At 45.7% G+C, this 24,795-nt stretch overlaps 1 pseudogene; it reads left to right on the forward strand.

Moving 5' to 3' along the window:
* The first annotated feature begins 10,893 nt into the window (after positions 1 to 10,893).
* On the forward strand, positions 10,894 to 11,392 carry Gm9002 (annotated as a pseudogene).
* The last annotated feature ends 13,403 nt before the right edge of the window (positions 11,393 to 24,795 follow it).

Raw genomic sequence — 24,795 nt, forward strand, 5'->3', positions numbered from 1 at the left:
GTCTGTTATTATTCAGTCCATCCTGGAGTCCGGGTCGTGATGGCTGTCCTGGACTTAGTGCGGACGCCCTCGTTTCCGTGCTTTGCTCCTGGTATGTTTCACTTGTTCCTGTAGGCTGTCACAGTGAGAACACTGACACAGCTGCCTTGGGAATCCAGTGGAAGCTCAGCCACGTGGCAGAGATACAGGTGGCAAAGTGTCGGGGCAGGTGGCAACGGAGCTGAGAGACGATTATCCCTGTCTTAGGAGGACTTTAGATGGAGCAAGGGAGCACGTTCAGAGACTTGCCTGGGTGCTTCCGATGCTTAGGGTCACATGACACCCTGACGGCCGCATTCACACCGCAGGAGGATCCTATTAGAAGACATGTTCCATTTTGTGGTTTGATATGTGTGTGTGTGTGTGTGTGTGTGTGTGTGCGCGCGCGCGCGCACGTGCGTGTGTTAGAGAGAGGGGAGTGTGGTATAGGAGGCTTTAAGGAGTTGGAAACAAACCCCTGTCTACATAGTGGTATTCTATTGATTAAGAGAAAAATGACTCTTCATAGCCTTCTTGGTTGGCTTCCATTGATCCCATCTGTAATCTTTAATTGTTTTGTAAAGACATAATTGATTCAATGACAAAATCTTTTTCCTTTCCCCCCTTTTCTTTCTTTCTTTTTTATTTTTTATTTTATTTTTATTTATTTTATTTTATTTTCGTCTTTTGAGAGAGGAGCCACTGCGTAGCCCTTGTTAGCCTGGCTCTCATTATATGCCCACCAGTCTGGTCTTAAATTCACAGAGATCTGATTACCTCTGCTGCCTCCTGGGCACTGGAATTCAAGGTGTGCAATATTGTACCCAGCAGAATAAAATTTCTTGAGTAACTTAGAAATTATAAAATCTTTTCTTTGCTTCAATTCTGTGACATTAAAATACAGAGTATATGATGAAGGTCTCAAAGAACCATACTTACTCTATTTGAAAAGTATAGTCAGAAGTCTTATTTCTAGATATTTATGCAAATAGGAGCTTTCAGCCAGGTGGCTTCAGCCTCAGGAGGCAGAAGCAGGAGGATATTTTCGAGTTCAAGGTCAGCCTGGTCTACAAAGCAAGTTTCCGAACAGCTAGGGCCACACAGGGAAACCCTGTCTTGAAATACAACAGCAACAACAATGAAAAGGGGCTTTCATATTTTTTGTCCCCTTTCAAGCAATTGCAAATACTTGTTTTCATTGCTAGTTTTATTTATTTACAAAACTCTGTGCTAAGTGACACAACTCAGGCCCGTGCCTTCAAGAAGTGAATGGACATACTGAAAGAGAGAAAGGGTCCCTGAGTGTTCAGGCTGTGTGTGCTCTTCACGTGTCCTTGGCTTCCTTTTGTGCATTCTGGCTTTGGATTTAGATGGGGGGGGGCGGGGGATATCTGCAGTGGCACGTGCATATGTTTAGAATCGACCTTGTAGACATCAAACACGGACTATCAAATATTAAATCAATCATGCAGCTGAGGCATTTTATAAATGAACCTGTTACTCCCACATTCAAATTCTGAAAGCCTTTATACACATGAGATGGCCTGTAAGTAAAGCGCTGTATTCATTTATTTCAAGTCATTTATCCCTAACTTAAGTGTGTCCATCCTCTCTACCTTCTCCCTCCCTCCCTCCTTCCCTCCCTCCTTCCTCTCTCCCTCCCTCCCTTCCCTCTCTCCCTCCTCCCTCCCTTCCTTTTTCATTTTCATTTTCTTTAAATTTTGAGAGAAGGCTTTACTGTGCAGCCTTGGCTTTTCTCAAACAAGCCATCCTCCTGTCTCATTCATTCCTTGCTTTTGTACGAATTCTTGAAGTAAAGAACTATCAAGTTCACCATCGATCCACTGATTCTGGTTTTTGTTTTGCTGTTGTTTGTGAAGTGAGATCGTATACTTCCCCCCTCTCTTATTTTTCTTTTCCTGAAAGTTACTATGTTTAAGGGTCAAAATGTCATAGATTCTCAGGAATCAGAGTCTACCTTGGGGCTGGTCTGGACAGCGCAGGTCTGGTTAAGCCTTCGTACTTGTCCTTGAACCTCAGTGAAAGCCTCTTGTTGCTGTAGGTAGGAGAATGGGGGCTCTTCATCTTTTCTTTCTTTCATTTTAGATTCTATTTATTTATTTTGTATATATGATGAGTACACTGTCGCTGTCTTCAGACACATCAGAAGAGGGCATTGGATCCCATGACAGATGGTTGTGAACCACCATGTGCTTACTGGGAATTGAACTCAGGATCTCTGGAAGAGCAGTCAGTGCTCTTAATCACTAAGCCATCTCTCCAGCCCTGCCCTCTTCATCCTTTCTTATAGTCAGACTTCCTATGCCTCTAAAGAAATGCATCTAAAGTTGCATGCTTCTGTTGTTCTCACTGGCCTGCTGTAGAATTTGAAGCTTCAGGTTTCCCCGTTTTCCAGCTGGCTGTCTGCAGTGGATGGAGAGGTGAGAAAGGCATAGTCTTGCTTCATCAAGCAAACCTGTTTGCTCTCGGAGCGGTATTGCATACACCTACATACACACAGATGTGGGCATATATCCCTGTGTGTCTTTGTTGCAGTAAAAGTTAACACTTGATTTTTCTGTCCCTGGTTCTTGGTTCACAGGTTCTGGAATAGACTGTCTGTAGTGGAAAGAGTTTCCTTATAGATCTCTTTTGGGTCTCAGGCAATGCTGGAGAAGAGGAGAACTGGGTAGTGTGAGAGGGGAAAAGCCTTTCAGTTTCTACCATCTAACCTGAAGACACTTTGAAACTGCCTTATGACTTATGTGTATACATATTCGTGTGTGTGTGTGTGTGTGTATTTTTGTCATTGTTGTTTCTTTCTTTCTTTATGGTGGTGGAGACCACATCCTCACATATGTTAGGCAATCACTGTACCCTTGAGCCACATTCATATATATTTACTAAACCAGCACTGTGCCTGTTACAAGGCACAAAACCATCTGAGCTGACAGGAAGGCACACAGGTACAAGCATAATTGATTTGTGAGTTGGGGGACAGCAGAGGATACTTTGAAAGTGTCAGGAAGGCTCAACCTGCCATGGTGCTGCGTGCCTGTCGTCTCAGCTACCGGGAGGCTGAGGCAGGGTCTCTTTAGTGCATGGATTTGAAGGCCAGCCCAGTGAATCCCAATTTTTCTTTTTATATGTAAGTACAAAGTTGCTCTCTTTAGACACATCAGAAGAGGGCATTCGATTCCATTACAGATGGTTGTGAGCCACTATGTGGTTGCTGGTAATTGAACTCAGGACCTCTGGAAGAGCAGACAATGTGCTTAATGGCTGAGCCATCTCTCCAGCCCAGAATCACAATCTTAAGATACCTCTCGGGCTGGTAGATGGCTCACTGGGTAAGAGCACCCGACTGCTCTTCCAAAGGTCTGGAGTTCAAATCCCAGCAACCACATGGTGGCTCACAACCATCCATAACGAGATCTGACTCCCTCTTCTGGAGTGTCTGAAGGCAGCTACAGTGTACTTACATATAATAAATAAATAAATCTTAAAAAAAAAAAAAAGATGCCTCTCTGTCTCTGCTTGTAGACCACGATCCGGCCAACCTGTTAAGGGAGTGGGGGAAGGCAGGGCAAGAAAGCAATGGAGTGCTTTTCAGCTGTTCTCAGCCACAGCTGTGTAAGGAATCTCCTGGAGGCATTAGAAAGCATGCACACTGGGGTTACACCTCCAGGAAACCAGTTGTAATTGGTCCGGCATCAGTATTTTCTCCAGAGCTCCTCATGCAGTAGGCTGAGTGGGAAGCTACGGTCCAACTGATGCTGCTTTCAGTGTCCTGTGCAGTCATCTGGGCTTCAAATGTAGGATGTCAGAAGGCATCTTAGAACATCGAGGGACACTGAAAACAGTAATTTCCTTATTATATGTTACAGGCGAACACTGTGTTATTTTTTCATGAAGAACAAAATTATTCTTTATCCACATGCACAAAATAAATATATGCAATGAAATTTCAAAGCTGCTTGTTTATTTCAGAGTTCCTTTCCTTACCATGCTAAAAGATATTTCTTTGCTGGTCTTTGATGGCAAGTACCTTTGATCCCAGCACTTGGGAGTCAGAGGCAGGTGGATCTCTGAGTTTGAGGCCAGCCCGGTCTACAGAGTGAGTTCCAGGACAGCCAGGGCTACACTGAGAAGTTAAGTAGATAAAGGGAGTGTGAGGAAGGCGGCGTAGGGAGCTGAGAGGAAACCCTGAGGATCAGTTAGTGCTGAGACTATTGGGGGGGGGGTGGGATTTGGGCTCTGGGTTAGAGGAACGGGAACTCACTGAATTCAACAGGGGTAATTTCCCAGGGAACACACCACAGCCCAAGCTTTTGATCTGCTCATTTATTTTCCTTTGAAAGGAGTGACCAGTAAAATAAATAATCTTTAAAAAAAAGAAAGAAAGGAGTGACCATATTATTAAACATTTTTTTAAAAAAGATTTACTTTATTCAAGTGTATGAGTGTTTTGCCTGCATGTATGTATGTGTACCAATGTGTGCCTGGTGTCCTAGGATGCCAAACAAAGGTGTTAGACTCCCTGATACTGGAGTTGTGGTCAGCTTTGAGCTGTTGTATGGGTGCCAAGAACTGAACCCAGGCCTTCCACAAGAGAAAGAAGTGTTCTTAACCACTGAGACGTCGTGTGGCTGGCTCATATACCTGCCTGCTGAACTTCATTAGCCAGCAGGCCACATGCGCCTCTGGACTCTCTGTCTTGTACAGGGATTCTGGAATAGATGCCCTAACTCAATGGCTACCAATATTAACCTATACTCTCCCACTCACGATGGAGTGCTGAAGGTCAACTGCTTTTCTCTTCACCTTCTGCTATGATCTGAATGTTGGAGTCTCTCCAAATTTCATATACGGAAGAGCTGTGGGGATGGCTGGTGGCTGGGAACGCTTGCTGGGCAAGCACGAGGACCTAAGTTTGAATTCCAGAACCCATGTCTGGCATGGCTCTGTGTGGGGCTGTGGGTATAGGGGAAGATGGCGGAGGGAGAGAGCCCGCATCCGGCCAGAGTTCCAGGGCTCTGGACAGTTGGATGCAGGAGGACTGCTGGATGCTTTCCACGTGGCCTCGATGGGCATCTGGCTGTGTGAATCCACTGACCCTACACAGCAGAGGGTGGGCAAGGGGCAGCTCCTGGTACCAGGTTCTCAGTCTCCAGCATCCCACACTGGATACGACAGAGGAGCTGAGAACTGAATAGGGGCTCTGGGGCGGCACTCGCCCCGGAAATACGGGAAGAGAGGGCAGGAGGGGAGGGGAGCACTGGGTGGTTCCCATGCAGGCGAGAGTCCTTAGTCTGGACCTTGATGAACAGAGACAGTCTATGGTTTTAGAGCTTTACTGTAGAAAGACAGGGGGGAAGGGGAGAAGGTAGAAAGAGAGAGAGAGAGAGACCAGCCATGGCCACGTAGAGAGAGGGGGAGAAGAGAAAAGGAGCTAGAGAGTAAGAAAGGTGAAGGCTTAGAGAGAGAGGTAAAAGCTTAGAGAGTAAGAGAGTGAGGAGGGGCCAAACAGCCCCTCTTATCTTGCTGTTGCTAGGTAACTGTGGGGAGGAGTCTAGCCAGAAGGTCAGAAGCTTGGGATGTTGTCTATGTGACTGATATCCATATGCCCCTCCTGTGGGGGCTGTGGGGGTGGTAACTTCGACAGCAGCCAGGCGTTCAGGAGACATGATCAAATGCCTCCCATTCCATGTAGGTAGAAATCACCACCACAGGGTTTCACCAGGGTTCAAGACCTCAGCTCAACTGGAGACCAGGGTGCCTGCCCCACAGCTCTGCATGCCTGTTACCCCAGCATTGTGGGAAGATAGGAAGAGGTTGATACAAGCATAGCCTGAGGCTCACTGGTCAGCCAGCTTAGCCAAAATGGTGAGGCTCTTTCCAAGAGGGACCTTGTCTCAAGGCAACTGTGATGGTTTGGATGAAAATGGTTCCCAGAGGTTCATAGAGAGTGGCACTATTAGAAGGTGTGGCCTTGTTGAAGTGTCTTCTCTTCTTCTTGTTCTTCTTCCTTCCTTCCTTCCTTCCTTCCTTCCTTTCTTTCTTTCTTTCTTTCTTTCTTTCTTTCTTTCTTTCTTTCTTCTTATTCTATTTCAAGAGAGGGTTTCTCTGTGTAGCCCTGGCTGTCCTGGAACTCTCTCTAGACCAGGTTGGCCTCCAACTCCAGCCACCAGCCTTTGCCACCTGAGTGCTGGGATTAAGGGCATTCATCACCACTGCCCTGAGAGACTTAGACTTGGTTGTTTATAGGAATAAATATACATTATAGAATACAAATCAACTTCTACTCTTTATAAATATAACTCTTTAGCAGCAGGAACAGAGCAAGATATTTTATATCCATCTCATATCTCTCCTCGATCAACCTCAACACTGGATGACAGTTCAGGGCCCCAAGATTCAGGCTGAGGATTAAGGTTAGAACTGAAAATGGAGGAGTGAGAACACAAGTAGAGAAGGAGATAGTGCATTCCATCAGCAGGAAAAGTATCTAAGTATAACAGTTACAGTATTGGGGGGGGGGATGGAAACGGTTATATAAACCGCCCGTGGCTCTGAGTACCTGAAATCTCAGCACTCAAGGGATAGAGTTGGAAGGCTGATTGAGTCTGAGGCCAGCTTGGCTACGCAGTGGAAACTTGCCTCAAAGAGGGGTGGTCAGAAGAAAAGAAAGAAAATCTTCATTTATTTTTATTACTTAAGTTACTATAAGTATACTTTCAAAAACATAATATATTGGTTGCATTAGTATATCAATTACACAATATAAATGTGTTTTCTGTTTCCAAATAATAGAGAACTTGGAGACTTTTTGGCTGAATCATTTTCCCTTTAACAGGCTTGCTCTTCCCCTCCCATGGCTTAAATCACATTGGTAATATATTTTCCCACAATTCTTTTCTTTGGGGCCTCCTAAAGAATAAAACCAAGAAGGCCAATTCAATGAAGTTCTCTTATCTGGAAATGCAAATATTTTCGAAAGATAGAAGTATGTGACGTGGGGGGGGGGAGTACAACTTAGGGGGCCATCAAAATAAAGAGAATTTTCCAACAAAAGAAAAAAAAAATGTTGCCAATATTTAAAGTAGCCCTAGCTAAATTGAAAAGACCCCCCCCCTTGAAAAATCTCCTTTCATATACTCTCCCATTTCTAAATATAAATTGTTGGCAAATAATTATGAGGAATAATAACACATCATTTAGTTTCCTGCCAGCGAGGTCTGGCGGAGTAGAAGCGCACTGAACCTTAGGAGCACGCAGTTTTAAAAAACGAACAATTGGTTCGAGATGTTGGGAATAGAGGTTACCATGGCAACCGCATCTCACAGCTCTGTGTGAGGCCCTATTGTGTTGGTGTTTGAGTGGCAGACACTGGTGGCTGTGATTTGCACTCCAGGCTAGGTTAAGGTACAGATAGGAAGTTTTCCTTGGGAAAGTTCAGGGAGGGTAGGTTCTTCGACATCTGCAGAGGAAGACTGTGATGTTTTCAGAGCCATGACAGTGCATCAGCAGTAGCAGTAGCTAATAGCGATATTCAGCCTTCAGCTTGGACAAAACAATCCTGAAGTCTAGAATCTCTGCAAAAGCAACTGCACAGATGGGTAATGGCTAAATGGGCTTGTATCTAGTCCTCGTACATTCAGTGGTCTAGCTAGGTCTCCTCAGCTCCAAGAACAGACCTCTGAGCTCTGCTATGTCCTTGCAGTCACAAACAACTTATGCACTACAGGGTGTCTCTGTTTTGGTCACTGAATCCAGAACCCGAATCAGAGTCTAGTACACAGTGGGATTCCACCCATGGCATTCCCCACACCATAACAACACCCCATTATGTGCTAGACTGTACAAGTTCTAGTTTCTAGAATACAGGCTCTGAATCCAGTGACCAGAACAGACACTCTGTAGCAAATAAACTCCTTCTAGTGTATTTCAATAGCCCCATAGAGCTGCAATTTCGGCTACAAGAAGCTGACATAGATTACTTGCAAGTTCAAGGCCTGCCAGAGCCCTGTAGTGAGTTTAAAGCCAGCCTGGGCAATTTACTGAGCCCTTGACTAAAAACTTAAGTATTTATATGGGTGGTTAACTCAGTGGTAGAGTGCTTTCCTAGATATTAAGGGCCTGTCTTAGTTAGGGTTTTACTGCTGTGAACAGACACCATGACCAAGGCAAGTCTTATAAAAAAGCAACATTTAATTGGGGCTGGCTTACAGGTTCAGAGGTTCAGTCCATTATCATCAAGGTGGGAGCATGGCAGTATCCAGGCAGTCATGGCTCAGGAGGAGCTGAGAGTTCTATGTCTTCATCCAAAGGCTGCTAGTGGAAGACTGACTTCCAGGCAACTAGGGTGAGGATCTTATACCCACATCCACAGTGACACACCCATTCCAACCAGGTCACACCTATTCCAACAAGACCACACCTTCAGATGGTGCCACTCCCTGGTCCAAGGATATAAAAACCATCACATTCCACTCCCTGGTCCCCATAGACTTGTTCAAAAACATGAGTCTATGGGGGCCATACTTAAACATAGCATAATGCAAAATGCATTTAGTCCAACTTTCAAAGTCCTCATAGTCTATAGCAGTCGCAACAATGTTAAAAGTCCAAAGTTCAAGGTCTCTTCTGAGATTCATTCAACTTAATTAACTGTCATCCCCAAAGCAAGACAGGAAACTAGCTGGGCAAACTCCAAACTCTGCATCTCCATAGCTGATGTCAAAGCGGTCTTCAGATCTCCACTCCTTTTTCATCTTTGTTGACTGCAACAAACTGCTTTCTCCTGGGTTGGTTCCACTCCCTGTTAGCAGCTTTCCTCAGCATGTAACCCATGGCTCTGGCATCTTTAACATCTTTGAGTCTCCAAGGCAATTTCAATGTTACAGCTTCTTGTTTCAGTGTCTGGGATTCCACTTGATATTTTGGACTCCTCCTAAGGGTTGGCATCACTTCTCCAGCTCTGCCCTCTGTAGCCCTCTAAGGTCAGGTTGATCCACTCCACTACGGCTGCTGTTCTTGGTGATCATCCCATGGTACTGACATCTCCAATACACTGGGGTGTTCCACTCCAACTAGGCTTCACAAATAGCCTCTCATAGGCTCTCTTCAGGGTGCCAAGCCTCAAATCCTTTGCTTGACCCCTTCAGTCCTGGGCCATCAACTACAGCTGAGGCTTCACCTTCTCCAATGGCCTTCCCTGGCCTCTCACAATGCTAAGCCTCAGCTTCTCTCCATGATCCCTTCATTCCTTCACAAGCAGTAACACCTGAGTGACTCTTACACATTACCAAGTCCAGCTGCAGCATGAGGTACAACCTTGGATATTCTCTGGAACACAGCTTCTTTGTCCTCCCAGAAAACAATTTCCAGAAGATTTCACCTCAGTGATGCTGGTCTCTTCTTAATCACTGCTAATTCCTTAGCTCCATTTAACCAGCATCAATTTTCCCAGTAGTTCCTCCCATTCTTAACTCTAGAGCCAGAGCCACATGGCTGAAGCTGCCGAGTTCTGCTGCTTACAGGAACTAGAACAATCCCCTTGTACTATTACATTACCACTAGCTTTATGTTTTCTAAATCCTTCACTGCCTAAGCTTGGCTATCCTGGTTCTTGCTCTGTAGATTGACCTTGAATGAAGAGATCAGCATGATTGTCTCATGGGATTAAAGGTGTGTACCACCATGCCTGGATCTAATTAAGCTGGGTAGAATCTTGCCCCAAGGTCCCACTCCCTTAATCTGTTATCTCCTAGAACACAAGATTTTGCTCCATTTCACTTCCTGGTACTCCTTTAATACTCGAACTATATATTTTATATTTTTCCTTTCTAAACTCGCTATGCTTGTTCAAACTTCTCTTTATAAGACTTAACCAGAGAACAAAGTCTCTGCTGGGCTTTTTTGAAACTTCTTTTGTCAATGCAATTAATCCAAGTCTCTTCACCTTAGCCTCAGGCAGACTTTTCAGACAAGGGTAAAAAGTAGCCACATTCTTCACCAAAATACCACAAAAACAGTCTTTATGCCACATTCTGAAATTCTTCTCCTTTAAAATCTCTTGGGCCAGGTCAACACAGTTCAAATTACTCCTAGCAACTAAGTCTTCCATATTTCTACTAGGATGACCCATTAAGCCCCATTTAAAGCATTCCATTGCTTTCCAAATACAAAGTCCCAAAATCCACATTCTTTCAAATAAAAACATGGTCAGGCCTATCACAGCAGTACCCCACTTCTGGTACCAACTTCTGTCTTAGTTAGGGTTTTACTGCTGTGAACAGACACCATGACCAAGGCAAGTCTTATAAAAAAGCAACATTTAATTGGGGCTGGCTTACAGGTTCAGAGGTTCAGTCCATTATCATCAAGGTGGGAGCATGGCAGTATCCAGGCAGTCATGGCTCAGGAGGAGCTGAGAGTTCTATGTCTTCATCCAAAGGCTGCTAGTGGAAGACTGACTTCCAGGCAACTAGGGTGAGGATCTTATACCCACATCCACAGTGACACACCCATTCCAACCAGGTCACACCTATTCCAACAAGACCACACCTTCAGATGGTGCCACTCCCTGGTCCAAGGATATAAAAACCATCACAGGGCCTATATTAACCCCAAAAACATAAGAAAGAAAGAAAGAAAGAAAGAAAGAAAGAAAGAAAGAAAGAGAGAGAGAGAGAGAGAGAGAGAGAGAAAGAAAGAAAGAAAGAGAAAGAAGGAGGAGGAGGAAGAGGAGGGAGGGAGGGAGGGAGGGAGGAAGGAAGGAAGGAAGGAAGGAAGGAAGGAAGGGAGAAGGAGAAGGAGAGAGACAGAGACAGAGGGCCTTTTGTGAGTGGCGTTGAATGAGCACGCAGTGCCATGAAGGCGTTGGGCACACTTTGGGAGTACAAGTCGGTGGGGTTCTGCTTGTCAGCCCTCAAATGCCACACATCACCACTGTACCAAATGCAAACCTTTGCACCCACCCTTGTGTTGGCCAAATTCCCGCTTTGTGTACTTTGTGTCACAGCTGGAGAAGTCATCTGGGGAGATTGTGTACTGCGGGCAGGTGTTTGAAAAGTCACCCCTGCGTGTGAAGAACTTTGGCATCTGGCTGCGCTCCGACTCCCACAGTGGCACACACAACAAGTACAGAGGGTACCTACCAGGATCTGACCACCGCTGGTGCAGTCACACGGTGCTACCGCGACATGGGGGCCCGGATACCATGCCCGAACTCACTCCATCCAGATCATAAAGGTGGAAGAGATTGCAGTTCTCAAGTATTTCCACTACTCCAAGAGCAAATTCCCATTGCCCCATGCAGCGCCAGCACAAGCCACGCTTCACCACCAAGAAGCCCAACACCTTCCTCTAGACACAGACGAACTGAATAAAAACTTCAGACTGGCTGGGCAGTGGCGGTGCACTTGGGAGGCAGAGGTAGGTGAATTTCTGAGTTTGAGGCTAGCCTGGTCTACAGAGTGAGTTTCAGGACAGCCAGGGCTACATAGAGAAACCCTGGCTCGAAAAAAACAAAAACAAACAAACAAAAAAAATGAGGAGAAGGAGGAAGAGGAGGAAGGAGAAGGGAGAGGAGGAGGAGGAGGAGGAAGAGGGAGGAGGAGGAGGGAGGCAGGGAGGGAAGTATTTATGTCAAAAATCAAAAGGAGGCGAGACAGTCATATATCTGTGGAAGAATATTCTGGACAGAACAGCTTGTGCAAAGACCCTAAGGTAGAAACATGCTTTTCCCGTTCAAAGAGCATTAAGAAAACTAAACTAGAGTGACTGGAAGGCCACGAGGTAACAGAGATCACAGTAATTTGCAAGGACAAGATAATTTAGGCTGCTTTAACCTGGATCTAGAATGTTCTCCACAGCCTGTGTCCCACTGAATCATCTTGTCAGCCTCAAAGCTATACTTGTTTGTTCTTTAAATATTTGTTTCTATTAGTTTCATGTGTGTGTGTCTGGTGCACGAGCACACACACACACACACACACACACACACACACACACACACACATGGGCCTGTGGTGGTGCAGAGACATAGGATCCCCCTGGAGCTGAAGTTTCAGGCACTTGTGAGCCACCAGACCTGGGTGCTGGGAACTGAACTCAGGCCCTCAGCAAGACCACTTTTCTTTTTTTTTTTTTTTTTAAAGATTTATTTATTTATTATATGTAAATACACTGTAGCTTTCTTCAGACACACCAGAAGAGGGTGTCAGAGCTCATTACGGATGGTTGTGAGCCACCATGTGGTTGCTGGGAATTGAACTCAGGACCTTCAGAAGAGCAGTCAGTGCTCTTACCCGCTGAGCCATCTCACCAGCCCCCAAGACCACTTTTCAAAGAGGAGCCATCTATCTCTCTAGCCTCTAGCTATGCTTTCTTTCCATGGCCTTTTAACTGTTTAGCTGTTAGGGAGTCTCTCAGGTAATGTGGTGGGAGCCAGGAGCCAGGCAGTTCAGGATGCCTTGCTGGTGTTAGAGGAATGGAAGTCACCGTAAGCAGAGGGTCAGATAGGGGCTGCACAGACAGCTCCACTGCACTGGGCAGGTCCAGCCTGAGGCTCTGCAGGAGTGGAAAATAAGGAGTGAATTGAAAAAGGCAGAAGAGCTGAGGAGAGGGCAGCTGAGAGGGGTTGGCAGTAGAAGCGTTTGCTGTACAACCTGATAAGCTGGGTTTGATCCCGGCTCACACAGAGGAAGGTGAGAATGGATTCCCACAAGTCTCCACACAGATAACATGGCACACAGATGCCCCATCTTTCCTCCTCCTCCTTCTACACACACACACACACACACACACACACACCACCACCACCACCACCACCACCACCACCACCACCACCACCACCACCATTTAACCTTTGTTGACTTGGAACTCACTCTGCAGACCAGGGTGGCCTCAAACCCATAGAGACCCACCTACCTCTTCCTCCCATGTGCTGGGGTTAAAGGTATGCACCACTGTGCCTGGCCATTTAAAGTGTTTTTTGTTTGTTTGTTTTTTCGAGACAGGGTTTCTCTGTATAGCCCTGGCTGTCCTGGAACTCACTCTGTAGACCAGGCTGGCCTCGAACTCAGAAATCCACCTGCCTCTGCCTCCCGAGTGCTGGGATTAAAGGCGTGCGCCACCACGCCCGGCTCATTTAAAGTGTTTTAATTCCTTTGCCATCTTGAGAGCCCAGGCTGTCCCTGGGACATGCCTGTTTGCAAACACATTTATATTTTCTGTTCTTTTTCTTCCAGACAGTTCATCCGTTATTAGGCTTTTAAGGAATACTTAGTAAGTTAGACTGTGGGCAAACAAAAATCAATAAAACGCTATTCTTGCCGAGGCATTAAGTCTTGTGGGAGAAAGAAACATTTAACCAGCAAAGACAAAAAGTCAAATTCAGCAGGCTCTGGGAGTCTCGGAGAGCTAGCCTCTGGCTCCGTTAGGGACAGTGGTCACAGATGGATTAAGACAAGATCGGAAGATTAAGATCGGAAGTAAGGTTACGCTGAGAACATGACCAGTAAGACTCAATTCACAGAGGATAGGATTAGCCACTAGGCAAACGTGATTAATTTGTTGCCTTTAAGTATGTAAAAGCGCTTTTTCTCTCCACAGGCATAAATTCAAACTTGCCGTGATCTCCCGTTATTCCCGCATAGATTTCCAGCCTTGCCTCGGGCTAGTGGTTGGTTAGCTCTTTAAAGTTTGAGAATCACGTGGGCTAATATATGAATGATTTCAGCAGTCTCCACTAGAACCAATTCTAGCCATTCCCCTCCGTTAAAGACGTCTTACAGGCTGGCTCCCTGCGAGACTCTGCCTATAGGGGGCGCTCGAGGGAGGCCGAAGAGGTCAGGGCCGCCGCAGTTGCAGAGCGCAGACTTGTCCCACAAACCGCAGCCCCCTTTCTAGTAACAGTGGAGTCCGGTGTGCAGTTTTGGCAGCACTGGGTTCGCCGTGCCCGATGCAGAGAACGAGCATCAGCAGATTTCTAATTTAAGCAATTCCGGCCTCTTCTCTTTCTCCTCTCCGAGCGCTGTGGGTGGCAGCTGCTCCCCACCTTCGCTCATTTGAGTTAACTTTAAGGCAGGGACGTTTGCCAAGAGTTGGAGAGGCGCAGGGCAGGTGAGGGAGCATTGCTCTCATCTGCTGGGTGAGCTGAAATGCTTTGAAATAAACACCCTACTATACACAGGATAGGCTCCTACAAGGGATTCCATCCAGTGTAGCACCAATAGCAGGGCCGGGAAACCCTGGTTTACAGTAACCCCTTCAGTTAGAGATGACATGTACTACAAAGCCATCATTGGTATACTATTAAGACTATGCAGAGACAAAACACCTTTGAAAAGGAAGGAAGGAAGGAAGAAACCACTTGTGGTGGCGCACGCCTTTTATCTCAACACTCGGGAGGCAGAGGCAGGAGGATTTCTGTGAGTTCCAGGCCAGCCTGGTCTACATAGAGTTCCAGGACAGGCAGAGCTGTTGAAAAAAAAAAAATCTTTGTATTAGATCTTTCTGTCAAGTAATGTTGTGGTTCTGATTAAATCCTGCTGATTCAACTTTTTCAGAGTTACTAAAAGCAGTTAGGCTGCACATGGTGGCCCAAGTGAGTAATCTCAGCAAATGGGGACAGGATGAACACCTCCATCTGAGGGGGCGGGGCAGGAGGCGTACTTCCATCTGAGGGGCGGGGCTGTATAGAAGTTCACAGAGTTGTACAGATTCAGACCTGGTTAATTTTGGTGTGTGATGTTTTTTTATTTATTTTCAAGGTTAAAAAATATAAAATTTATAAGATTAAATGAGGAATTAACTAGAGGAAACTTAAAATTTCATGTTTTAAGTCAACGAATGAATTGTAAAGGATTTATGATTAACTCGTCATTACAAAATCTTTTTTGGTCTTTAATCCTAGCACTTGGAAGGCAGAGGCAGATGGATCTCTGTGAGTTCAAGGCCAGCCTGGGCTACATGGTGACTTCCAGGACTACATAGAAAGCCCCTGTCTCAACACAAAACCAAAGCCAAAAATCAACACAACACAACACAACACAACACAACACAAACACCAAGACTGGATACAGTACATAAATAAGGAGTAATGGAATTGTTTATGGCATCATGATTGTTGGCGTAGAACCTAAGGGGGTGGGGGGTTTGGAGGACTGCTGTCCTCACAGCAACCTCATCAACGGGATTTTATACAATCTATATTCATTTATTATTTAAAAATAGCTTATTAAAAAATCCTGCTCTATAATATACTGCCCCATAAACGCTGCTCAACGGAAACCTCAGGCTAGCGGTTGGCAGGTGCATTCTCGTTGCCCTTTTTTGTTTAGCCAATGTTGCAGAAATGTACTACTTGGGGGTGAGGGTGGGGAGAGTCAGCTTTGGTGAAGACAGAACCTTGTTTGCATATGGTGCTGGCAGCACCGCCCAAGGACAGCTTGAGGAGACCTAGGCTCCCCCCTGTGCCAGAGTCCCTCGGTCTTGCTACTGAGTTCGCTCCCTTAGGCATTCGCCTCCTGGAACTCCAGACGAGTTCTTGGTCATCTTTTGCCATGATTTTACCAATCCTCAGAGCAGCAAAGGTATTTCTTAGAAAGTCCCAGGTAACGGGTGACCTGAACCTGGAGCCAATAACTTGAAGAGGTTCCTAATGTGTCCAGCCCTGTTCCAGGCAACCTGCGTGTATTTCTTCATCTAATTCGTCCAATAGTGCCATGAAGTAGGTCCTTGCTAGTGTTAATTCAGCACTGAAGAAACCAAGCAAGGCTGGGGTGAGGGGTTGGGGTTGGGGTTGGGGGAGCTGGCAGAGTGCTTGCTAAATTTGTGCAAAGTCCACAGCTCAATTCCCTATTCTCCAGAAAGCAGGTATGGTCGCACGTGCCGGTAATCCCAGCACGCAGGAGGATCCGAAGATCCAGGCCATCCTCAGCTATATAGAAAGTCCAAGGCCAGCCTGGGGTACTTGAGACCCTGGCTCAACACAGATGAGTAAGTTAATTAATAATAAAAAAGTTTAAAGAAAATAAAAGAAATCAAAATGCAGAATGTTCAAGTAGCTTGTATGTGCTATCAGACAAGAATTTCAACAAGCTGTCTAAATCGAGGGATCCTTTAAACTAATATTTAAGAATAGCCCATACAGTGTGTTCAGACGCCTCTTATCTGTTTAAAGAGCCGGCTCAAACCAGCCTGGAGACAGAATATTTTCAAACGTGAACCATCTGGTTGTTACAAGTCAAACCACAGGAAGCCTGCATTAGAGTTGGCTCTCCGGTTGACTGTGCCCAGCCTCTCTCTCTCTGGTTTCCGCTTCTCTTTGAGTGTTGACTTCATTCTCTCAAATAATGGCGGTGCTTCAGACTTGTTTTCAGTGTGCTTATTAAAGAGTACCCTCAGGATCAGCTGCAAGACTGGGCAGAAGAGGAAGTCAAGCCACGATGCTCTCAACCAGGGTCAGCTCAGTAAGAGCTTCAGAATTCTGCGCTAACAAAGAGACAGAGTAAATAAAAATGACCCGAAGGCCTTCCCGTGGCCCGGAATCTGACCTCAGCAGTGACAGTATATGACTTTGTTGATTGTGCTGACCTCTATCATTGAAATGTCCCGAGGGACTGAAGAGCACGCATACCAATGAGAGAAAAATGTCACTGCGACGAGGGCCGGAATCTTGCGACTCCATCAGGGAGAATTCTCCCTTTCATGGTGGCTCCCAGATCTCGTTTAGCCTGTAAGCTAACAAGAAGAAGAGGCGGTCAACGCACACGTGGTGGCCATCACGACAAACGGGATGACCTAAGAGACAAACGATTAGACGGCAGCGCCACCGTGTGGTAGTCCACGTCCTCACCGCAAGCTGAGGTCGGAAGAGGGTGTCTCTGTGATCAGGAAACGTGCAGTTTTTGTGACATACAAGCAAAGGGGAAGGGCAGGTCCGCGTCCCCACACTGGATTCATATTTTCTGGATTTGTTGATGCCCTCCCCCAGTTCTGATCTTGCTGGCCTCTGTACTGCCTGCCTTACCTATCTGAACTGACCGTGTACCTGTGAGCATCCAGTGTAATATGTTTATTCCACACAGATTAATTTCAAGTCCTCGGGGCAGTTTTCCGTCTGCTCTGTGCATAGTGCACAAGGCTAATACAGTTACAAGAGCCCAGAATGTGGCGCCGGCCCAGCTCTCTGGTGATGCTGCTGCACGCACACACGCGGCACTATGCTGACACCTTCCTTTTCTAGATCTCTTGAATAATCCACGTTGTTCTGCTCTGCATCGGCCTCCTTTAGATACTCCAGGAACTGCTAAACACTCGCTTCTCTCTGAGGACACGTCTAGTTCTTGAGCTCCTTGCTTCAGTTTAAAATTGAACTACCTGGCTCACCCACTCTGCGTTTTCACAAGATGCCTGGTTACCTACCATTTAGTCCAGGTTCTGCCGTTAGGGGTCCCACGCTCTGTTTAGCCTTTGAGCGGCAGGTCTAACACTGGATCAAATCTCCTTGCTGTGGCTGGCCTTTGGCCATCTGTCCCAGAAGGGCAAGCCTTGTTCTCCCAAACTCCCTCTGTCCTCTCTGGATTCTTCCGTATCGCCAGCATCTCAAGTAGAAGAACCCAAACTCTTGCTGAAGCAAACCTCCACCCATTCCAGAACAAAGCCAGGGCGGTCCTCAAGCCAGCCAGGTTTCCCCGGCTATGGGCATCTGTTTTCCATGGCATGGTGGCTGCACCAAGAATGAGGTCCTCTCTCCGTTAAAGGGCACACCCTTCAGAGAGGACCTGGAGCACAGGACTCTCCTGTGTCAACAGCAAGTGTCTGGGATGTGATGCACTCAGTCAGCACTTTGGTCCATTGTTGAGTAGACAGAGCACTTCCGGGGAACATCGTGGAGGGATAGGGGACAATTACACTGAGAGCATTAATGCATTCAAGTTTTACAGTAGGGTTGTTACTTCTATCCACAGGTTTCTAAGCATATCTCTCTGTGTGTGTGTGTGTGTGTGTGTGTGTGTGTGTGTGTGTGTGTGTGTGTGTGTGTGTAAATGTATGCATTCCACGGCAATTGTCTATTGAGTTTGCTCCTGGATTACCTGACTCCTCTCATCACCTCCAGGTCTAATTCTTAGCAACACGAGGACGATATTGCGCCACCTACTGTCCAAATGTGTCCTGCCCTTTCTGCTTCAAATTCTCCTCTCATTAGACCTAAAATAGCGCCCTCGTCCCCACTCCCAGCCCCCTCTGGCTGCCTCTCACGGTTGGGTTTGTAATTTCCACTTGGCCTTTACATTTCCATCCAGCCCCGTGGGCAGCCATCTCTAAGCCTGGTGTCCAGCTGAGCTGGCTTTTATGCGCTCACAGCAGCCCTTCCAGGTGCCCACGGTGGTGGTCCAAGGATCGCAGCAAACCGGACTGCTTATGTAACTAGAGACATAAATTGGTCCCAGGAGTCCTGCAGCGAGTTACTGAAATAACATTCTCTTTATCACAGGCCCGTTTCCACAGGGCCTTTTTACGGGGTGCTTATGCAACAGCCGCCCCGTCAGCAGAAGTCCTGGAAGCGAAGAGCAGGGTGATATTTACAGTGAATAAATCATCGAATTCATTACATAAGAACTTAAAAATACTAGTGTTTCTCCTAAGAACTTGGGAAGTTCAGAAAAATCTATACCCGGTCTTAGCAGAAAAGTGACGTTTCAAAAATTCCAAAGCAGTCGGTTAATAATTTCAACAGAAGCGAAACTCGAGCACCGTGGGAAACGTCTTCCCAGCCTTGACTGGCATTGACTTTCGGCTAGTCTCTTCAATGTTAAGCAATGTCAGCCAGTTAAATAAATGTCCACAAACGAAGTCTTTGTTAAATTGAAATTTGTTTTGCTCCAAAATGACTGTTTACACAAGACAGAGACCTATGCAGTGGAAATATAAAGGCATAAATGAGGAAGGAGGCTACACAGGAGATTTCAACTCTCTTCGAATAGTAGGTATATCAGAGGGCTTCATGTTACTGTAACGAAATGCCTGAGACAATCGACTTACAAAGAGGAAAGGTTTATTTTTGCTTATAGCTCTACAAGTGGTAGGTAGCCTAGAACCAGATGGCCTTAATCTTTGCGGCTCTGAAAAGATGTGGCAAGGCCATCCTCCTACATCTGAAAGACACTGAGATATTGGGGTCCCAGAGTCCCCTTCAAAGACATGTTTCTAGTGACCCAAGGACCGAAGGTTTTATGAAACCTCACCTCCTCACAGTTTCCCCACTTCTCAATAATACTTTCCTGGAGTCTAAACCTTTAACACAGTGGTCTTTGGAAACTACTACCCATTTTCAAGCCATAGTATGTGTGTGTGTATGCACATATATGCATGTTGGTTTACCTTTGCTAAGGCTTGAACCCAGGGCCTTATACATACCAGACTCTGCCACCATGCTACATCAGCAGCCTATAATTTGTTTTATTATTGTTATTATTTGCGTATGTATGCTTATGTTCATGTTTACATGAGGGTACAGTTGTGCATGTGACTGCATATATTCCTGTGTGTCTGTGTCTGTGTGTGTCTGTGTGTGTGTCTGTGTGTATCTGTGTGTGTATGAATGTGTATGTCTGTGTCTGTGTGTGTGTGTGTATCTGTGTGTCTGTGTGTGTATGTATCTGTGTGTCTGTGTCTGTCTGTGTGTGTATCTGTGTGTCTGTGTGTGTATGTATCTGTGTGTCTGTCTGCATGTGTATCTGTGTATCTGTGTGTGTGTCTGTGTGTGTGTGTGTATGTGTGTATGTATGTGTGTATGTATGTGTGTGTCTGTGTCTGTCTGCATGTGTATCTGTGTATCTGTGTGTGTGTATGTGTGTCTGTGTGTGTATCTGTTCATGTGTCTATGTGTGTGTGTCTGTCTGTCTGTGTGTGTATGTATGTGTGTGTCTGTCTGCATGTGTATCTGTGTATCTGTGTGTGTGTATGTGTGTCTGTCTGTGTGTGTATCTGTTCATGTGTCTATGTGTGTGTGTCTGTGTGCATCTGTGTGCGTCTGTGTGTGTGTAGGACAGAGGGCAAACCTACTTGTCATTCCTCAGGAACTATGTTTTGAGAAGGCTCTCTCTCTTGACCAGAACACACCCATTAAGCTAGGTTGGTTGGCCAGCAAGCCATGGGATCTACTTGTGTCTGGTTCCCCAGCTCTGGGATTACAAACCTGCCACCAAGTCTGCCTTTTTAGATAGGTTCAGGCATTGAACTAGGATCCCCGTGCTCGTATAACCAGCATTGTACCTGCTGAGCCATCTCTCCAATCCTATATTTTTAAAATGGTAAGTAGATATACTGGGACTCATTGTGTTTATTTATTAGTTATTTATTGATTTAGTTTGAGACAAAGTCTTGCCCTATAGTTCAGGCTTTCCAGAAACTCCATATTTAGCCCAGATTGGCCTCAAATTACAATCCCTTTACTTCAGATTTCTGAATGTTGGGGTAACAGGCAGGTTACCACCATCCTGCCTTTATATTTTTCTGTCAAAAAGTAAATTCAAAAAGAAAGCATACTTTTGGAGGGGTAGGGGGCTGGGGAGATGGCTCAGTGGTTCAGAACTCTGGCTGCTCTTCCAAAGGATTCAGGTTCAATTCCCAGCACTCATAGGTCACCTCACAACTGCCTGTAGTTCCAGATCCAGGGGATCTGACAGCTTGACACAGATACACATACAGGTAAAGCACCAAAATCAATCAATCAATCAATCAATCAATCAATCTAGTGTCTCTGCTCACCTAAAGTAAATATGAGGCCATGGAAGCTGCTAGCCTCAGGGACATATACCTTGTTCCTCCTTCCATTCAACATCCATCACACTCGCCTGCATTTTAATTCCCTGCATGTCTTTCTGTCTCTCTCAGTGAACTATGAAACTTCTTCACTTTCTTCACTTTCTTTCTTTCTTTCTTTCTTTCTTTCTTTCTTTCTTTCTTTCTTTCTTCTTTCTTTCTTTCTTTCTTTCTTTCTTTCTTTCTTTCTTTCTTTCTTCCTTTCTTTCTTTCTTTCTTTCTTTCTTTCTTTCTTTCTTTCTATGTATATGTGCATGTTTGTATGTGTTCATGTGCATCACGTGTGTGCAGTACCCGAGGAGGCCAGAAGAGGGCATCATATCCTCTTGAAATGGAGTTCCTATGATTGGAAGTTGTCACATGGGTGCTAAGACCCAAGCCTGGGTCCTCTGCAAAACAGCAAGTGCTCTTAACCCCTGAGCCCTCTCTACAGTCCTGGGCTGTGCACTCTTGGGGTGGGGGTGGGAGAGTCTGATTATTTTTCACTGTACTTTCCCTATCACCCAACCTAATTCTAAAATAAATATGTGCTCTGTAGACATTTGTTCTGTGGGCAGCTATTGAAAGCAGGGCCCCAAGGCAGCTGGCCCCAGCACCGTGAAAATGTCAGCCTAATGTTTTCTCCTTGACTTCTCTTATTTCCTTCATAAAATGAACTGCAAGGAAGTGGCTCAGTTAGTAGAAGGCTGTTGTGTCTTTTGCAAAGCACTGGGTCTCATCCCCAGAGCTGCATAAAGCCGTGCACGGAGGAGGTACACACATGGAACCCCAGCATTTGGAAAGTGAGGTCAGGAGGGCCAGGAGGTCATGGTCTTCCCAGATGCACAGTGAGGTGGGTCTGGGCTGTATGAAAACCTGTCTCCAAAAAAAACCCCAAAATTCTCAAGAGGCTGTTTAAGCTAGACATCATATAGGGACCATGGCAATGGGTCAACTGCATCTCTAATTGTCTCTTAGGAGCTTCTTAGAGACACACTCAGGACAAGCTGCCCGGAGTCTTTGTGAAGACCATGTGTGAGGATCATGCTAGAAATGTCTCACCCTCACTGAGCCCTTACCACAGGCCACCAGGTAGGTATTCCGATCTCCACTCACTGTGGTGAAGGAAACTAGGCCCCAGAGAGCCAGCCCATAGTCTGTGACCGTCTCCTTGCAGTCTGAGCGGGATGCATCCAGTGAGACTCCTCTGTCTGACTCTGAAGCTCAGGTCTGTCCTTCTTCCTACCTGCTCCACACCAGGGCACATCGTTTTGACCTGAAGGGACTTTGCGGTTGTTCATGCAATCTATATTTTGTTACTAAAACAATTTTATTTCGAAAAAAAGGAAGAAAAGAAAGAAAGAAAGAAAGGAAGGAAGGAAGGAAGGAAGGAAGGAAGGAGGAAAGAAAGAAAGAAAGAAAGAAAGAAAGAAAGAAAGAAAGAAAGAAGGAAAGAAAGAAAGAATTCAGCCTTTCTCTTGCCAAATAGGACTTTGCAAATCAGGACTTTGCCAAGAGAAACAAAGAATGCTCGATTATCCTCTAAGTCTATAATTGATTGAATAAATCTTAAAATTAGCCAGAATCCTTTTGGGCCATATTGGGTGAATGGGGCCTGCTGAGCCATTCTGCCTGTCCGGGGCAGACACTTTGGCTTGGATTCACTCTGTATGGGATATTTTTCCCCATTCATCTCTAAGCCTAGCTCATTGGTCTGTTTCACCCCTACCTCCGCTGCCAGGGCAGCCCACTCTGACATTTATTATCCTCAGTGTCTGCTGGGATCAGGGCTTGGGTGTATAGGAGTTGTCTCAGCTCATCCTGAGATCCAATGAGAAAAGAGGTGTCTTTCCTCCCATTTCACTTTTAAGAAATAAGTAACTTCTCACGGTGGACCCCACGTTGGGGTCCAGAAATCCACAGGAGGCGTTCCCCCCTACCCCCCACCCCCACCCCGCGGTCCCATAACGTGATGCAATGCTTCGCACGCTGCGCTCACAGTGTGGGCTTCGCCCCCTGCCGCTCAGCCTTTTCCTGGTGGTCTTCGGGGCAAGCGGTGGTCTGAGTTTGTCATTGTTTCAGAAACAGAGCCTGGCTTTAAGGACCTGATCAGGCACAACTCCAGCATCTAAATCCCCTTCCTAAGCTGAAGGGATTTCCTTTGTCTGGAGTTTTAAAAAGACCCTTTCCTTAAAAAAAAAAAAAAAAACCTCTTTGTGGAGCGAAGCAAGGGATTCTGTTTTCAACAACTGGCTTGAGAACAGGCGCACACATCCTCTACTGTTCATCGTCGCTGTTACTGGTAGGTTTGCAGCTTAAAGGGAGTGGGCGAAACGCGCTCAAGGCTACTGCTTGCTCGTTGGAGATCTCAGTGAACGGAATTAATCAGGTGACATTTGCATGGTGCCTAGAACTTTGCCACCACAGACTTTGTTTTTTTCATTAAGAGGATTTATTTCTTAGGTAACACAAATATAAACAGTCAGTAAATAGATCCCCAGGAGCAAAATCGGAGAAGCAGTGAAAATCCTGGAGACGGACGAAGGAGAAAATTCTGGAAGCTCTGTTTATGATCGCCTCCTTTTGGGAATTGAAGAAAGGAAAGCAGATGTCAGACAGTGGAAGGTTTTACAGAGACCGGTTGATGGTTCCGTCATCTTGAAGACAAGGTGAAGTAAAACGGAGATGTAATGTTTAGCTTGGAACGTAAGGTGAACCGGAAGTGATTTGGTATTGTTGACCAAGACCTCACCATGCAGATTGCCGAATCCATACCTAACCCATACCAATTAAAGGATAGGACAGTGAGAAACTGTCTCTGCACTTACGAGTGTGCGCATGTGCATGTGAAAATGACTCTCCTCAGAGGACAAACAACAAGAACAAAGCCCCAGCATCAGCACACACATGGTTGACCAGCGTCACTAATAGCACGTCTCACTTCTGGATGCCACACCCCGCCTGCCAGGGCAGAGCCCTCTGCAGTTAAGAACTATGGGATGTGAGGAACAAGTTAGACACCTAACTGCCAGTTCTCTCCTTTTAAACAGTCTGTTGTGCAAGGCTTGGTCAGCGTTCACTGTGTGCATGGGCTAAAAAGGGCTTTTTTGTCAGTTCATTCATTTCTCGTTGTGCATTTTCAAAAATTAATTTTTTCATAAATGTACTTTGATCATATTATTTCCCCTCCCACAACTCCTCCCAGATCTTCCCTGTTCTCTGCCCACTCAACTTCATCTTCTTTCCTCTCGAAAACTAAACAAAACAAACAAACAAAAAAATAAAACAAAAAAGACAAACAAGAAAGTGCAAAATCCCCAAGAATCCTAAAAACAAACCACAAAAAAAACAAAACAAAAACAAAAACAAAAAAGGTGTAACTGTATCTTCCATTCACATGCATGATGTAATTGTCCTCTCTGAGGCTCACTGCCTCAGACTGCTAACCTAGGCCTAGTCCTGGAAGCTTCTCCATACAATCTTATCTAGGCCTAGAATGTTTTCAGCCTCTGAGACTTACTGCTGAATAAGCTCACCCTTTCTAGTTCTCTTGAACTCTGGCTGGCTGGTTCAACTCAGCTGTTGTGGCTCAAAACTCCTCTCAAAGCTAACTGATTCAACCTGGCTTCTGGATTGCTCTGCTTGGCCTCAAACTAACTCTAACAATTAGAACACTAATGTTCTGGCTCCTTATCTTTCTCTGGCTTTCTCTGGCTTGCTTCACCTGCGTCTAGCTTGCTCTCTCTCTGCAACCTGTCTCTGTACAGCTGTCCAGGTAAAGCTGCCTCCTTCCCCTCTCTCTGCACTCCTCTCTTAAGTAGCTTCTCTTTCCACTCTCTTTTCTTGGGAGTTGGGCAGATCCTATTCTGTCAAATCTTTCTCTGATTCATCACTTTGACTGCCCCTCAATTAGACATCACTTTTAAACATGGGTGCTTCCTTCTACAAACTCATTTTACC

Source organism: Mus musculus, chromosome 10 (genome assembly GCF_000001635.26).
Source record: "Mus musculus strain C57BL/6J chromosome 10, GRCm38.p6 C57BL/6J".
NCBI lineage: Eukaryota > Metazoa > Chordata > Mammalia > Rodentia > Muridae > Mus > Mus musculus.